The 15,658-nt window shown below is 52.3% G+C and overlaps 2 long non-coding RNA genes across 2 annotated transcripts; one reads left to right on the top strand and one right to left on the bottom strand.

Annotated features, from left to right (window-relative positions):
• The first annotated feature begins 604 nt into the window (after positions 1-604).
• Positions 605-13,390, top strand: LOC145723183 (uncharacterized). The gene is made up of 3 exons (XR_014148080.1): positions 605-1,123; positions 3,510-3,655; positions 12,022-13,390. It is a non-coding gene; the product is annotated as an uncharacterized LOC145723183 (long non-coding RNA).
• LOC115945071 (uncharacterized) lies at positions 5,975-15,456 on the bottom strand. Its single transcript, XR_014148081.1, has 2 exons — positions 12,486-15,456; positions 5,975-12,168 (listed from the first exon to the last, which is right to left on the bottom strand). It is a non-coding gene; the product is annotated as an uncharacterized LOC115945071 (long non-coding RNA).
• Positions 15,457-15,658: the final 202 nt, after the last annotated feature.

The raw sequence follows: 15,658 nt of genomic DNA, 5'->3' as shown, positions 1-15,658 counted from the left end.
GGGCGCGGGGGGCACAGGGACGGGGACGGGGGTGCAGGGGGACACGGGGACAGGGGTGCGGGGGGGCACAGGGACGGGCACGGGGGCGCGGGGGGGCATGGGGACGGGGGTCACAGGTAGGGCTGTATGGACAGCGGGTGCAGGGTGGCCGAGGCTGAAGGCATCTGCGTTGGCAGGTGCTTAAGGGCCCAGGTCGTCTGGCCGATGCAACAAAGGAGAGAACAGTGAAGGGGACGGGGGTGACGGGGAGGCCGTGGGCCTTGTCAATGATAAGGTCACTGCCTGGGTGTTTTCTTCAGGGCAAAGCCAAGCCAGCGAAGATTTTCAGGACAGATACTTGTTCAGGATGATGGCTCTGGGACCTCGGGGGAGAAGGGGCTGAGTCAGGACACATTCAGGGACAACCTTGGCACGTCTGGGAGGTGACGCGGTGGGACGAGACAGGGGCCACTGCAGCTCCCAGGTCCCTGGCCTGCATGGCCAGCTGCGGAGGGCCATAACTCAGGTCCCAAGGAAAAGGTGATGTGTTTGGGTTTTTGCTGCGTTTTGGTTTGTTCTCCACGGTGTTTGAGTGTCGATGCTTTCACGCTGTGTCCTTGCAGCTCGTAAATAACGGCAGATGGTCTCCCCCTCCGCACGCAGCCGTGCCTTCCCATTTGGTGAAAACACGCGGCTGAATAACAGCCAAGCGCCGCATCGTTGCCGCTGCTGCTCAGTAAGACTGACTTTCCATGAACCGACCGCGTATCCTGACACGAAGGTGCACGGCTCCGAAGCTGCAGGGTGCACGTGCTCACTTCATGAGCAGGAACCGGCTTCTCTTCGGGAGGAGCACAGAGGCGGAGGACGCAGGCCTCCCCACACGGTGGGGTCAGTGTGGGACACACCGGTCTCCGACGCAGGGCCCTGCAGCGAGGAGGAGGCCTGACGGGTGCAGGGCTCTCCCGAGTGTCTGCGCCTGATGGGGGACGACACGGAGAGTGGCAGGGACGCCAGCCTCGGAGACGGGCACGCCTGGAACAGGAGCTGCTGCGGAGGCCAGGCCAGGCCGTGGGGTGAAGCACCCTGAGGACCGGTGCTGCCTGAGCATCGGGGGTCAGGGGGCCCCGCCCAGCTGCCACACGTGAGTTTCTGGGTGTTTGTTCCTCACTACGCTTCCTCTACAGCAGGGAACAGAGGCAAGGCTGCCGTCAGCTGGGCAGGGCTGGCCCCCTTCCGCACCGGGCGGGAAGCCAGCCCTGTAGATCCACGGCTCCGCATTCTGCGGCCCATCCCACTGCCGCCGTGCCCACGACTGCGGGACAGTCCTTATCTCACGGAGGTGAGCTCGGAAGGAACACGACCCGGAGGCTCAAGGCCCTGCTCCTGGCTGACAGTCATGCAGGCCTGGGTCACGCCTCTGGTGACAGGAAATAAAATAAACCAGCTAGCAAGTTCATGTAATGAGGCTCATTTGCTCGGGAGCTTCGGACTGAATTCCACTCAATACCTTGAAAGTAGGACAGCACCATGATGGTAAATGAATTCTGTCCAAACTATCCGACGAGGGAGCCGCGGAGGGGGACGGAGAGTTCTGTGAACTTTGAGCAGCATTCCATTCCCTTCTTTCACTGGTGCTCCAGGACCGGAGAAGTCCGCTAAATGCCAGAGAGGAGAGAGGAGGCGTGTTCGTGCCTCGTGGGCCAGACCTGCCTGAATGGCCAGGGGTCTGCGCTGTCCCAGTGCAGCTGAGCCCACATTCCTCCACCCCCGGCGCTGAGGCTTCACGCCGGCTCGCATGGTTGTTGAAACCAACGTCTTCCCTAGACTCCAAACTGTGAGGCTGGGTGTTTTCTTTTAGTCAAAGCTTTTGACTGTAAGGCTCATGAAACCACATCAAGCAAATTCTTTCCGCGCCAGGACCAGGGTGGACGCCCGAGCTACAGTGAACCGGACACAGAGGTGGCAGGTGGGAAGGGCCCCCTGGTGAGGCTGGAGAATCTAGTACTTCTTGATGGGAAACCTTCACACTTAAGAGAACCGACACGACAGGGAAGCTCAGGAGAACCCGCTCATCCGCGGGATGATAAAGACAACAGAGAACACGCGGCACAGCAGGTGCTGGGAGCCGCATGGGCACGGACTTGTAGACGGACTAGAGCTCAGGGACATCACGCAGTTCACTGCCTCTACCCCTCAGGCGGCTAAAGACAAAACTGAAGCAAAATGAAGGCCCTCAACTCAGAAGGCTCAGATTGTCTCCGGAAAAAAAATAATGTACATATAAATATCCAGACCTGTATTCCAAAGTCTCCGGTACTGACTGTAGGTCCAACAGGAATTCAGAGGGAAATGAAGTAGAGCGACCGAGTCTGGCACACGGGACGTGGGGCTGCCTGGCTTCCGGGGCCAGGCTGGTTTGGCAGAAACAGACAGAGAGCCGCGGGTGTCTAGGGAGAGTGGGCAGCAAAGCTGCGTAAGCATGAGCACACGGCTCTGGGGAGGCGCTCGGACGCGCTCTGGGAGAGACACCGGAACAGGGACAGTGTCCGAGGGTCGGAGGGGCTGCAGCGGAGCCGTGACCGGCCACTCTGCGCAGAGAGGCCGGTGGATGGCAGCTCTCGGCAGAGCCCTGCGGGCCGCCCGTCTCCATCCCAGGCACACGGGCGGGTGGGAGACGTGGGCCCCAGAATGAAGATGTTCTGCTTCATAATCATCAGAAATGACTTTGAGGGACTTAGCATACAAATGCCAAAAATGTTACAGGCTATGCCTAATGATCTTAAACGTGAAAGAAAATGTTTTTAATTTCATCTTGAGGGTGTTCGGAAACACTGCTGGAGCTTTGCGGCAGCCCTCACCGACGGAGGGTCGTGAACTCCGCGATCCCACCGGCCCTGTGCCTCTAGCCCTGCAGCGGGGGGGGGTGGGGGGCAGGACCGCGGCGCATGGGCTGGCCATCGGCTCCGGGGTTCCTGCGGCCGACCCAGACACCTGCCACATCCGCCGCCGACCATCCGTGCCCCTCGGAAGCGCTGTGGGAAGGTTCTGGTGCAACGCAGGGGAGATGTGCTTCTGGCCAGGGCTCTGGCCAGAAGCGCCGGCAAAACGAACCAATAAATGAATACTTAATTTAGGAAGCAGTACGAACAGCCCTAACTTAATCTACAATTTAGTGCAACTAAGTTTGGTTCAGTGAAACTTGGACGGGTTGTTCGAGGAGTGACAAGAGCTTGAAGACTGGGTTCTGCTGTGAGGCCCTCAGGAGAAATCTGCAGGGGTCACAATTTAAAGATGAGGAACTCAGATGTGCATAGCTTTCCAAACAAATGACCACCGCCTGGGAGTCTTGGGACAACACAAGGGCATCCACTCGCGGTTCCGGAGGCCAGTGTTGGAACCCAGAGGCTTCGGGACAGGTCCGCCCACCTCTCTGGCTCCCGTGGCCACCGGGCGCCCTGGCCGTGGCTGCGTCCGCGCCTCTACGGATGGCCCCTGCACCGTCCTCACATGGCCTTCTCCTCCTGCAGGGACTGCCGTGGCACGCGGGGCCCACCCGAGTCTTCTGGGGGCTGCAGCGGCTGGCCGTGCGAGACCAGAGTGGACAGGCTCCCACCTGGCGCTCTCCTCCGCGCACCCTTCCTTCGAGGTGGACAGCTGCTCTGGGCCGAATCACGTGAGCATCTGTGCCAGGACGCCAGAACTGGTCTGGAAGTGGGGGAGGGCAGGGGATGAACCCGAGTGACACGAGGGTCTTTGGGGGGCAGGTGTAGGGGGTGTCACGATGGCCGGGCCACCACGAGTGGACTGAACGCCCACTTGTATGGTTCAACTGGGGGGAAGTCGTGTTTGTAAGTTCGACCTCAATGAAGGGCAGGCACCTCACTAATTCCTGACTCACTAGATACTCGTGAGCACGGGGATTGAAGCTCATGCATTACAGGAGGCCACCTCAGTGGACGGGAGAAAGGGAAGGCCCGGGACGGGCTGCAGCCCTGAGCCTGGGCAGGACTCAGTCCAGCTCCATCTGCCAGACGCAGGGGGGCACTACCTGGGCCAGTCTCAGGTGAAGAACAGCATTTTCCGTTTCCAGTTCAACTATCCGCTCTTCTTTGGCCTACAACCAAGGACAAAAAAGGGACATTATCACCATAACTAATACTCATCAGTAAGCATTCCATCCTCAGAGGGAAGCCAGCACCGGCGTCAGGGACGAGCTGCAGGGGGAGTCAGCTGGAGTGGGGGCGGTTTCTGATGCGGGTGGGCACCCCCCTGCCCCGCGTCTACAACCCTTACTCCAAGGGTGGTCCCCAGCAGCAGCATCTGGGGGCTTGCTGGAAATGCAGAATCCTGCATTATGGCACATAAATTATACCCCAATCAAGCTGCTGAAAAAGTCCCACCCCAAATCTACCAGAGTCTGCATTTTAGCGAGAGCTCCAGGTGACCTATATGCAAGTTAAAATCTGGAATGCACCAAAATCAGCATTTCTTTCCTTGCATTAACTCATATTCAAAAACTATCTGTTAGAAATCTGTCATGTGCCAGGCACTTGTCTGGGTGCTGTGGACACAGCCGTGAATGATCAGGTGCAGGGTTCCCATCCTCATGGGGAGACGTGGAAGAGCCAGTGCGTGGGGTAAGTGAGCTGGGGAGGCGACGCCAAAGTTAAATCAGTGATGTGGGTTCAGAGGCAGGGCGGCTGCCCAAGGGTGAGGAGGGCTGGCAGGCCAGCGAGGAAACCGGAGGAAAGGGACAAGCCCACGCAAAGGCCCTGAGGCAGGAATGAGTTTGCCGAGTTGAGGCGCAGAGAAGGTGAGACTCTGGGGAGGAGGCTGGGATCTGGGAGGAGGGACGACAGGGAAGAAGGGAGTGTTATCTGCAGGGTTTTAAGCAGAGGAGTTTAAATATGAGCTATTTACAGTAAACGCTGAGCAAGCCAGCCCCTGGAGGTCTCGGTGGACAGGAAAGCACGGGTTTCTGGGAAGGTGGCCCAGGGGCCGTCCTTTCTGCAGGGAGTCCCTGATGTGCAGCTCTCAGAGAACTGTGATCATTTCGGGACAATCTCTTTGTGACTGGTTATAAAACCAGAAACCTGGCTGTCATCTGGATTTTGTTACCATGTTCAGTCAATTTTACCTCTTAAAAAAAAAAAAACCTCGAATATTTCTGCAGAAGTCCACTTTGGGCATCCAGCAAGATGTCGCCCCTGGCTGCGGCGCTATGGAGCTGTGAGTCACTTGCAGGCAACTCACCGGCCCACGTGTGCAGGTCAGCGGCTTTGGTATCCTCACAGTGGTACCACCATCAGCGGAAGTAGTCTGAGAATATTTTCATCTCTCCAACAGGAAACCCCACCCCTGACGACCCCCAGCCCAGCCCGAGGAAACCACTGATCTACTCTCTGTCTCTATAGATTTGCCATTGGACATTTTGGATCAACGGAATCACAGGATATGTAGCCCCTTGCGAGCGGCTTCCTTCACTGGGCACCTTGTTCTCAAGGCTCAACCGAGTCGTGGCGTCCTTCCAGAATTTTATTTCCTCTCATTGCCTGATCATATTCGACTGTAGAGCTGTGCCACATATATTTACCCATCCATCAACTGCAGGACATTCGGGCTGTTTCCAGTTTTTGTTATTCTGAGTAGTGCGGCTATGACATTCCTGAACAAGTTTTTGTGGGACACACGTTTCCCTTTTGCCTGGGTGTAGTCCTAGGATGGGAACCGTGTGCGGTACCTCTGGTTAGCATCCGAGGAACTAACTGCACACTCCCACCGGCAGTGCGTGACAGTTCCAAGCTGTCCACACCCTCGCCAAAACTCCCCCTCTGTCTCTCTGAGCATGGCTGTCCGAGTGGGTAGGAAGTGGCGTGTCATTGCAATTTGATCTGCATTGCCCTGATGGCTAATGCTGACCATTTTCAATGTGCAAGTCATGCAATCCTTAAATTTCTTCCAAAGCATTTTATTATCTTCGATGATAATGGAATTGTTTTTCTTTTTTTTTTTCATTCCTATGAAGTAGAAATACAGATTTTTGCACCTGGATCTTGTATCCTTCAACCTTGCTGAAATTACTTACTAGGGCTAATAGGGTTTTTGGTGGATTTCTTAGGATTTTCCATATATGAGATCATGTCATCTGCAAACAGAAATAGCCTTCTTTCCTCCTGATATAGATACCTTTTCCTTCTGTCATCTTGCCTAACCACACAGATGAGCACGTCCAGGAAGATGGTGAATGGATGTGATGAGAGTGGGGCTGTTCATCTTGCTCCTTTCACCTTATGCGTGTCAGCTGGGGGGTTTCGTGGACATCCCTTTATCAGCTTGGGGAGTCACCATCTGTTCCTAGTTGGTTGAGTGTTTTCATCATGAAGTGGAGTTAACTTTTGTCCAATGCAATTTTCTGGATCTATCGAAATGATCATGGGGTTTGTCCTTTCTTTTATTGATACAGTCTATCACATTAACTGACTTTGGAATGCTAGACCATTTGAGGGATGACTCCCACTTGGTCATAGCTATAATCCTTTTTATATACCACTGGATTCAGTTTGCCAGTATTTTTTGAAGATTTTTACATCTATATTCATGCTGTTTTCTTGTGTCTCCCTTTTTATTTCTGTGAAGTTGGTAGTAATGCCCTCTCTTCTATTCTTGATTTTATTAATTTTATTTAGTCAGACTAAGGGTCTATCAGTTTGGTTCATCTTTTCACAGAGCCCCCTTCTGGTTCTGTTGATTTTCTGCATAGTTTTTCCAGGCTCTGTTGCACTCGTTTCTGTTCTAGTCTCTGTCGTGCTTTTATTTTGCTGGCTTTCAGTCTTGCTTCACGGCTTCATCCAGTGTCTTCAGGTGGAAGTTTAGGGTGTTGATCTGAGAACTATCTTCTTGTTTAAAGTAGGTGTTTACATCTATGAATGCTCCTTTGGGTGCTGCTTTAGCCGCATCCCATAAACTTGGCTATGTGGCATCTTCATTTTCATTCCTCTCAAAATATTCCCTGACCTCCTTTGTGATTTCTTCTTTCATCCACTGATTATTTAGGACTGTCTTATTTAATTTTCACCTATTTGTGAATTTCCCAAATTTATTTTTGTTATTAATTTCTAACCCCCCTCTCTTGTTACTGGAGAATATACTTTATATGCTCTTTATCCTTTTCCATGTGTTCAGGCTTCCTCTGCGGCCGGCAGGTTGTCTAACCCAGAGAGCACGTCTCAGGCATGTGAGAAGAGTGTGTCCTCCTGCTACGTGGGTGGGATGTTCTGTGCATGTCTGCCTGGTCGGGTTGGTTCGGGGCGTTGTTCAAGTTGTCTGTCTTCCTGCTGGTCCTCTGTCCAGTCTGTCCATTACTGAGAGTCGGGAGGGTGGATGTCTGTTGCTATCATTTTTGAGTTGCCTTTTTCTTAGATTCTGCCAATTTGGGGGCCATGTTGTTAGATGCACATATAATTTTCCTATCTTCCTGATGGAGTGATACTTCTATCATGAGCAAAGGTCCTTCTTTATCTGTAGTAACACTGTTTTCATCTGAAAGTCTATTTTGTCTGATATTAGTACAGTCACTCAGTCTGCTTGAAGCTGATGGTGGCATGATGTCTTTTCCCACCCTTTTGCTTACAACTACTTGTATCTCTGAATCTAAAACATGTCCCCTGTAGACAGACAGCATGTGGTTAGATGTGGCCTCTTACCCAGTCTGACAGTACCTGCCTTTTGACTGACAGTTTGTCCACTCACATTGAATGTCACTGATGTGGCTTTATGCCCAACATTTCACTTTTGTTTTCTACATGTCTCGTGTCCTGTTGGCTCCTCATTTACTGTCTTCTTTTGCATTAAGTGGATATTTTCTGGGGTGAAATCTTAACTTCTTTGATGACCTTTTCCACTAGTTTTTGAATAATTTTCTCAGTGGTTGCTTGAGGGCTCACCTGTACTTTGAACCTGGAACAGTCTCCTTCACATTTACAGTCCGATTCCCGTGAGATGCAGAAACATGCCTGTTGTGGCTGACGTGTTGGTACCGTTACACATCATGTCATGTGTGTTACAGATGTAACAATCCCGTGTGATCACTGGTCCTTTACATAATTTCATGTTCATTAAAGAGTCTGAGAAGAGAAGGGACAGTAAGTATGTATTTATGGGGTTTGCTCTGCCGGCCCTCTTCGCCACTTTGACTTCTCTTCACTTGGTCCTGTGCATTCAAGCTACCATCTGGTGTCATTGCCTTACTCCAAGAAAACTGCCTCCATCCACCTCCTTTGTGCTACTTTTCTCAAATACATTACATTTCTATATGTTATAGTTTCAACAATACAGTTATACATATATTGTTTTACATAATTGCTTTCTAAGTCAGTGAAGGAAACAAAGAGAACTACACCTTTCTTCTGTGTTTTATAATTACCTGACGGTCTTTACTGGCATTCTTTGTGGATTTGTGTTTCCGTGTAGGAACTTCCTTTGGTATCTCTTAAAAGGCAGGCCTGCTAGCAACACATTTTCTGCAATTTTGTTTATTTGGGAATGCCTTTATTTTGCCTTCATTTTTTAAGACAGTTTTGCTGGATGTAAGATTTTTGGTTGACAGAATTTTCATCTTTCAGCACTTTGAACATGTCACCCACCGCCCCGACCTCCACTGACACTGATGAGAGTCTGCTGACAGTCATGGTGAACTGACACGACAAGTCGTTCTTCTCTCTCTGCTTTTCTCTTTATTTTTACAAAGTGCAGGTGGATGTGGATCTTTTTGTATTTATACTTAGTGGAATTCATTAAGCTTCTTTTATGTGTACCTAAACTTCCAACAAATTTGGGGAGTTTGGGTAATTGTTTCTTTGAATATTTTTCCTGCTTTCTTGCTCTCCTCTCCTGGTGCTCCCATGACAGATATGCTGGTGTGCTTACAGGTTTCACACCTTTTCCAGAGGTTCTATTCATTTTTCTTCTATTTTTCTGTTTTTAGGATTGCATAATTTCTACCAATCTAAGAGTTTGCTGATTCCTTTTTTGTCTATTCAAATCTACTCGAGTCCTCTAGAGAATGTTCCCATTTCAGTTATTTTCAACTCTAAGATTATAATTAAAAAAATAATTTCTAGGTATTTCTTGATATTTTCTATCTGATGAGAAATTAACATATTTTCCTTCACTTCTATAATGCAATTTCCTTTAGTTCTTTGAACATATTTATAATGACTGCTTTGACTTATTAATTTCAACATCAGGCATTCTCATGGGCAGTTCCTGTTGTCTGTTTCCCTGCTGTGGATGAGTCTCACTTTCCTGTTTCTTTCATGTCTTACAATTTTTTGTTGAGAACTGGACATTTTAGGAAATATATTGTAGAAACTTTAAATAGTGATGCCTTTCCCCCACCTGCAGTTTTTGTTGTTGTTCTTGTTGTTTTTGTTTTTTGTTGCTACTTGTGTGCTTTGTTGAGTGATTTAGCTCGCCTCTTCCAGGGAAGTCTGCCCAACCCCTGAGGGAAGGACACAGCCGCGGGCATGCACACAGGCACTGGGAGACTGCAGTTTAAGCAGGGCTCTTTTTAACCGCCTCTCCCCGATCTCTGTTACTCTGTCTCCCTTGGTATCACAACCACCCCACTGATTATTGATTGCCTTATTGTTTTCAATAATGGCCTGGGCCATAAATTTCTCCACTGTCTGGTCCAGTTAAACTGGGGCAGGGCTACTTTTGGAAGCCAGTCTTTGATATTTGTCCTAACCCCAGGCTCTTCTTAGCCTTGAGTGAACTAGGTGGCCTATTAGCTTGTGGCTAATTATGGGCTGTATCCCGCACCCCCCCCCCCCCACAATTCACTTGATGAAGTCCCAAGTCCAGGACCTCAGAATGTGATTGTATTTGGAGACAAGGCCTTTAAAGAGGTGATTAAGTTAAAATGAGGCCACTAGAAAGGGCTCTAATCCAACCTGACTGGTGTCCTTATGAGAAAAGAAGATCAGGACACAGAGGGCACTCCAGAGATACCCACACACAGAGGAAAGACCACGTGAGTGCACCACAAGAAGGCAGCCACACACAGGCCAAGGGCTGAGGCCGTAGGAGAAACCACCCCTGCCTATAACTTGGTCCCAGATTTCCAGTCTCCAGAACTGAGAAGAACATGTTTCTGTGCTGCTCTGTTACGCTGCCCAAGCACACGTTAATAACTGCTTTTAATGAAGGAGAACTCTTGTTTCTGAACTTCCCCACAGTGTGTTTGGAGAAAGTTCCTTTGCGAAGAGCTTCAGAGCTCTCTCTTCTTATGGGCTGCCTCTCCCCCTGGGCTAAATCCCCACTCTGGGCACTGGGCAGGGCTGTGGCCTCCAGTCTTTTGGCTGGCTTTCTCACTATGAAACCTTTGTGCTGATCAAGGGCGGAAAGAGCAATTGGGATCCCAGTATTCCTGGCCTCTGTTCTGGGGTGAGGCCTCTGTCATACGAGTGGGGAACCACATGAACCCCCAAGCCTCCACCCCACCCACTGGTAATTTAGCCTCTTCCGCTGTGTGCTGGTGAGATACGGTGACCCTAAGTCAGAAGCTGAGGAGAGGGGGAGCCCCATCTTGGATACACACACCCAGAGTGGACCTTCTGTCAAGCTGAGCTCAGCTGGTGGGAGGGAAGGAGCCACAGGCTTTCACTGTTCTTACAGAGATTTTTAGCATAAATGTTTCTTCATGTGATGTATGCCCTTAGGGCCATTTCTAGGGGCTTTACACCATTTTTCTATGATATTCCCCAGATGTGCTTGTTTTGCTTGGGAGCAGGTTCACAGAGGTCCTCGTCTTGCCATCCCAGCAGTCCTGCCCTGCACCTTCTAACTCCACCCTACATCTTCATGCTTGTCCTTCAAGTAGGACTTGCTACGAGTGACATTTTCAAAATGCGGATCTAACTGTATCATCCCCCTCTTAAGATCTCTTCAATAGCCTTTCCTGGCCCTCAAGACAAAGAAAAACATCCTTAGTCCTGCTTGACCCTGCGTGGGCTGCCTTCCTCCCGCCTCTCAGCCTCCACTATCCGCTCTCTCCTGTGCTCTGCCAGTCTCCCAAGGCCCGCCCCGCCCGCCACACACACACCATGATAAGGTTGTTCTGTCCTTAACCCTCAACCCCGCTGCCAGATGGCAGCCTCCCATCCCAGCGGAACTCAGCTCCATTTCTGCCCCCAGGGGAAGTCCTCGACTGAGATTCACCCAGACCTGTTGCACTACAGACCCTAATAAGACCATGTACCTCCCCTCTGTAGCATTATCTTGGGGCCACTTTGATGGCTTACATTTATTGTGACTATTTATTCCTTTATTCAAGGCTGTACTCCAAGAGAGCAGGGTTGTTGCTTAACCACTGTATTCCAAAATTTAGCACAGTAAATAGTAAACGCCCAGTAAGTAACGGGAGGGCCCTGGGCGGATGACACAGGTGCTCAGATGAGGGGCATGAGGTCTCAGGTGTGGGTGGGGTGAGGTCCAAGGGGGACTACAGATGAGGTCCTCGCACCCTATAGGGCAGAAGGTAGAAGATGATGGGGCCTCCACCCCCAACGCGGTCTTCTGGCGCCATCACCCCAACCCTCCCATGCTGGCCACACCCCCAAGGCTCAGAGGCGGGAGGGGGTGGTCAACCCGGCCAGTGGGGCTGCAGGTGTGGCCGCAGCTGCGCTCAACTGCCCCTGCTCACCTGCACCTGGCACTGCAGCTGCCTGGCCCGCTGCTCCAAGAAGCGCCCCCAGCGGCGGCCCTGCGCGGGCATCACCAGGCCCAGCTCTCAGCCACAGAATCCGCGTGGGTGGGCAGTTTGCGCCCCATGGTTTCCACGGCGACGGGGTCAGGGGACTGCCGGGGGAGGAGGGAGGCGTGGGGAGGGGAGCGAGCGGCTGCATTTGAAGACCCTATCCGAAATATTGTGGGTGTTCCAAATCCCATATAAATGACAAGCCTCTTGGGTGGTACGAACTTAACTTCTGTCCTTCCCTTTTTACATCTGACAAGTGACTATGGCTTCCTTTCCCACAGGAACGTTGATCTGTGGGGTCCACACACAGGAACTCAAGTCAGCATCTGCTGCCTCACTGAACGGATCCGAAGGAACAGGCAAGGCAAGGCGCCACGTTGCTGCGAATAAGCCACATCCTCCCCCACAGCACACTCCTCCGAAGCTGCCTGAAACAGAAATGACAAAGACAGGCGCGGAGTTGGGGCTCGCTGGGCAGCCGGGAGGTGCGAGGCCTCCTTCTGTGCTGCTGGGGGCTGGCAAGGCCACGGGCGGGGAGGGGGCCCCGCGTGGGGAGCTCCAGCACACCTGTGATGCACACACACAATGCACCATGTGTGATGTGAGTGTGCTGTGCACACGGATAGAGTGTGACCCCTCCTAGAATAGACGCCCCGGGGGGCCTGGGCACGGGGACAGGCCGGCCGCACTGGCCGGATGGCAGGGTGCTGCCCGCCGGCCCGCCACGTCCCTCCCACCACTGCACCTGCCCGAGGCACGTCTCAAGACATCTGCTGGTGCCACATCCACCGGCCTTCCTCCGAACTGGCGCCTTCAGCACGGTGGGTCGCGGCTGCGGGCAGAGCCTAGTCCTCCCTGAGGCTGACGCCAGCTGCAGGCCGCGGGGAAACGACACGCTGGGTTTCAAAGGCTTCCTACGAAAAAGAATGCGGACTACCGCGTGCGCACGGTTTGTGCCGACCGCATAGTGCCAGGGTAGTTTTCGGACATCTGGGCTGAGTATGAATATGCTGAAATTTACTTCCTGTTTGCCTTTTCTCTTCCAACGCGGCTGCTCAAGAACGGAATGTCCTAAGTGATTAGGGGCGCTGGACCATCGCCTTTACCGGGAGAATGTGGAGAGCTGTTCCAGGGGATGAAGTGGGGGTTGGTTAGCGGCTGGCCTAAGTGCTGTGTTGCGGTCCCGTGATGCCCCCAAGCCCGGCCTCCCACCCCTTCCCGCGCTCTCTCCCCACCGACCAAGCCCCGTGCAGGCAGCTGCATGAGGGCCGTGAATGTTCCTCCAAAGCGTGAGGCCCTCCTCCCTGGTGCCCTTGGCTCCCGCGATCCGTGCCGAGGTCTCCTGACTTCTGCGCGTGGCAGCCTCTCTGCCCAGCGGTCTCCTCTGCCTGCGACAGCCCCTCCTCTCAGGAGGGAAGCCATTTCCGCAGAGGGCGTGCCAGCAGGAGTTAGATGGGGCCCTCCTGGGCAGAGTGCCCGGTGCACCTGCTGTGTACAAACTGAGAGAGGAGCCGTGCTCACTTAACTGTGGACCCCTGCCTTCCCACATCGGCTGTGGGACACTTGGAACCCGCGTCCCCACTGGCTGACACAGAGCAGGCCCTCCTGAGTTGTGTTTGTGAAATAAAGTGGGAGAGAAATGGACTTTTATGTTTGGAGTTGTACTCGCATCTTTTGCGGCGCCATGACTTTGAACAAACTGGATGAATAGCTGTGCACTGAAACCGGTCACTCGGCATCTCCTCTCCTGGGAGACTCCCTGCTGCAGGCGACAGGGGCATGGAGACCCTGAAGGTACGACTCGGCTTCCCACGCAGGGCACCGGCATGGCTCAGTCGGTTAAGTGGCCACCTCTTGATTTCCGCTGGGGTCACAATCTCCAGACGGGGCCCCGAGCTGGGGGTGGAGCTTAGACTGTCCCTCTGCCCCTCCCCCCCAAAACCAAGTCAGCTCCCCGAGCAACAGAGCGGCGGCGATCATTTTCCCATGGCACACGCTAGAAAACCCTGCAGGGCCTGCTGCTGTTGTGATGTCCACCACAGAAAGCCTCGGTAGGGTAGACTCCTTACTTCCACGAGGAGCAACAGAACTGCGGTCCTTGAGACAACCTGAGTCAGTCTCTAAGTTTCGGTCCTCCCAAACTTTAAAGCACCTTTTTGGGCGTTAAAAATACATTACCAGCGAATATCCTCATTCCAGTATATAAGCAGCTGGTCCTACCCAAAGGCCTCCCTGAGCTTCTGCAGCCCTAAGACATTCCCTCCTTCAGGAAGGCCCTTCTCGAAATTCTGGGGCCGCTCCTTCACCCAGCACGCCTGCCCCGCGGCCACAAAGGAAGGTGGACTGGGCACAGGGAACACAGGAGTCAGCACTGGGGAGAGGCAGGCCCCCGCCAGGTGCAGCCAGGGCCCCCCCAGGTGCAGCCGGAGCGCCGGCTCCCTTCTCGCGCCACCTGTGTGCTTTCGTGACCGCCTCCCATGAGCCACCTCAGGCGGATCTTCGCTGCTGACGCATCGCCAGCACATGTGATCCACACAACTTAGTAAGTTCCGGTGTGCTTAAGAATCCAAGAGGCAATGAAGGGACCGTGTGAGTCTGTATGACCACGGGGTCGGCTGACGTGCCCAGCAGGTCGTGGAGCCGGGCTGGGCAGATGAGCGTGGGGGACCACGGCAAGAGTGGCCCGCGGCCTCTGTCCAACAGCCTGCACGATCAGGACAAACCAGAAAGAGCGCCTGACACAGACGGGACCCTTGGGGGACCTCTCGTGAATGATGCGTGAATGATGTCACAGGCAGAAGGGGATGGGAGGCAAAGGTGCAGATCACAGATGTAATTCTGCCCGCACGAGACTGCAGTAACAGCAAACACACTTAAATACATACAAAGTTTATTAAAAATAGATTGCAAATGAAGTACAGTAGAAATGGGAAAGTACAGCAGTTGTGGTGTCCCCAGTGACGCAGTTATGAAAAGCATGTGTTCACATTTGATCTGATCGCCCAAGGGTGGCCCAGCCCACCTGCCCACGGGCCTGATGACCACACACACAAATACCCCTGCATGTCAGTATTTACATGTATTTGCATGTACTTACGCGTAGTTGCTATTTCTCTATATAGTAACAGAAAAGTAATTCATCTGCATCTTTTCATGGAAGAAAGTGTGAATTTAGTCCCTATAAGGCGGCCAGTGTTCTCGAGCTATCTGGGAGGGGCCTGCTTTTCCTGGAACCTCCAGAGCAAACACCCACATCCTTCATAAACACTTAGAACCATGTGACTCTCTTAAACAAGGGGAACGGTGAGAGCACACTTCCAAATAAGAACCCCGATAGACGTAAAAATATTTACACTCGCATTTCAATGATTTATCATACAGCTCTCATTAAAGTGATTTCTCAGGCTAAAAAGCCTCTCCCTCTTCTATTTGAAAGTGTGTGTATTTTTCTAACATATATATTTGTAAGAGAACAATCTGGTACAGAAGAATCACCGAGACCCCACAGCAGGGTTTTGTCAAGTAGAAAATTTGCTCATAATCACAAAGTAAGTTAGCACTTCCACGGCACACAGTAGAAATCGACATGAGATCCATCTCCCCAGCATCAGCCACACGGTCACAGCTGAAGAAACAACTGCGATGCCCAATGACTCAAAAATGAAAATTAAGTAACTCTATTCGATGTAAGAAAATCGCTTAAACTGCAGTCCGAGGCTGTGTGACATTGTTAGTCACCGAGCCTTCCTTCCCAGACAACACGCGGATGGAACTGGTCCTTCCTTGAAGGTAGAATCCCTGAGCCCCAGCCGTGTCAAGCGTCACTACTAACCACCCATCCCTCTCATACTTCCGCGTCTCTCCACATCAACACAGCCCAGCTAAACAGATCCTCTTTTATAGATTCTCTTGAATAGT

This window comes from Leptonychotes weddellii, chromosome 8 (genome assembly GCF_054177405.1).
Source record: "Leptonychotes weddellii isolate Sample4059 chromosome 8, ASM5417740v2, whole genome shotgun sequence".
Classification (NCBI taxonomy): domain Eukaryota; kingdom Metazoa; phylum Chordata; class Mammalia; order Carnivora; family Phocidae; genus Leptonychotes; species Leptonychotes weddellii.
Note: the sequence above shows the minus strand (reverse complement) of the source record. Positions and strands in the feature narration are given on the sequence as shown.